General features: G+C 42.9%; 1 pseudogene; it reads right to left on the bottom strand.

Moving 5' to 3' along the window:
- Positions 1–859: 859 nt before the first annotated feature.
- On the bottom strand, positions 860–1,387 carry LOC108282335 (annotated as a pseudogene).
- Positions 1,388–2,062: the final 675 nt, after the last annotated feature.

Raw genomic sequence — 2,062 nt, 5'->3', positions numbered from 1 at the left:
CATAAAAAGCTCATTGTCCACACAAGTCAGAACTACTCTTAAGAGAATGTTCTCCAGGCTTTTAATGTTCTTTCTCTGATTCTCAGAACTCTGCAAGGTAAGGCCAGGAATGCTGGCTCATGCCTGTAACCCCAGTACATAGGGAGGCCAAGGCAGGCAGATCACCTGAGGTCAGGAGTTTGATACCAACCTGGTCAAGCATGGCAAAACCCTGTCTCTACTGAAAAAACAAAAATCAGCCAGGCGTGGTGGCACATGTCTATAATTCCAGCTACTCAGGAGGTTGAGGCATAAGAATGTCTTGAACCCAGGAGATGGAGGTTGCAGTGAGCTGAGATGGTGCCACTGCACTCCAGCCTGGGCAACAGAGCAAGACCTCATCTAAAAAGAAAGAAGGAAGGAGGGAAGGAAGGAAGGGAGAAAAAAAATTGTGTATCCCAAAGTGTCCCTCCAGAGGATACNAAAAAAAAAAAAAAAAAAAAAACCTGCAAGGACAGCGTAACCACCCGGTTCCAAATCTAAGAAAACAGAGGCTCCCAGAGAAGGAGAAAATTCACCCAGGGTAACACAGCTTGCAAAAGGCAGAGTGGAAGTTGACTCCAGCTCTGCCTGCAGGACCCTCTCATCCCCACTCTGCTTCCCTTCTTGACGAAGAGTCTTCTCCACTCTGGAGGTGCCACCTGTGGGCACAAAGAGCTCTGGGGAGATGTGGATTCCTGAAGACCTGCAAGGGGACCTGGGAGAGAGTTTTCTGACAGAACAATCCTACATGCAGATGTTAGTCTGGCACGGCTATATTTCTTTTTTTTTTTTTTTTTTTTTTTACAGTCCAGAGGTCTTTTATTTTTTTTTACACCTATTATGCCATGAATTCATAGGGAATAGGTTCCTGCAGCTCAGGCTCCTTCCCATTGGTTCTCACAAAGTGTGCTTCTCTGGGTGGAGCAGGCTGGCACTTCAGTTGGACCCAGGTACCTTTCTCTTTGGCTTCTTTCTTTTTCTGATCATTTTCCTTCACATGTTTTAGGAAGCTATCTCGGCTCTTAGAGTGCTTGATGTGCTCAATACGTACATTAATTCTCTTGGCAAGAATCTTGCCTTTAACTTGTTTGTTTACAACAATGCCAACAGCATGCTGGGTAACACTGTAGACTCTTCCAGTTTTGCCATGATAACATTTGTGGGGCATTCCTTTTTGCACAGTACCCATTCTGTTGATGTCTACAATATCACCTTTCTTATAGATTCACATATACGTGGCCAAAGGAACAACTCCATGTTTTCTAAAAGGCCTAGAGAACATGTATCGAGTGCCTCTCCTCTTTCCCTTTGTGTTCGTCATTTTGGCAAATTACTGGAAGATGGCGGTTTCGGCCGAAAGGAACGCACGGCTATATTTCTTTTAACTCCCAGGTGATACCAAATTTTAAGTGCACTATTACATAAAGAATAATTCTGTCCATGGGAAAATGAGGTGGGAATTCTAAACAGAAGTTTTAAAAATGTGTTTGATTTCAAGTGTACAAGTCCCATCATATGGGATCAGAGGACTCAGCAGCTGTTGAAGCTACAGGGGCCACACAAGAACCAGCTTAGCTGAGCATCATTTAAGGCCTTCATTGGGAAGTGTCCCTGTAAGCAATGAGTGACGTTCACTCTTCCCTACCTCACAGCCAGGCCACATTTTCTATTATAAAAATGAAATCTCTGACACTTAGAATATTTGATCAAGGGCACCACTGCGTGGAAGTGGGGGTGGTCTTGTTCAACACCGTTACTGACATAGATGGGATTGTGATGAATTATGGAATTAACTTTGTCAAAGTGCATTCAAAATTACACAAAGCACATATTAATGTTGGATTAATGAGTTTTCATTTTTTCACTTCTGGGATTACAGCAGATATTCTAAAGGTTAATCACCTACCTTATAGTAGAAAAGAAATAAAATCACAGCAAAAAAAAGAAAACCACACATATTTTGGAAAGGGAATCCCACAATATCTTGAATAAAGGGAATCAGTCAGGGTCCACTGGGCCATGAGACCTACAGCAGTGGAGT

This window comes from Cebus imitator, unplaced genomic scaffold (genome assembly GCF_001604975.1).
Source record: "Cebus imitator isolate Cc_AM_T3 unplaced genomic scaffold, Cebus_imitator-1.0 Scaffold238, whole genome shotgun sequence".
NCBI classification, from domain to species: Eukaryota; Metazoa; Chordata; class Mammalia; order Primates; family Cebidae; genus Cebus; species Cebus imitator.
This window is presented reverse-complemented; position numbering and strand designations above follow the sequence as displayed.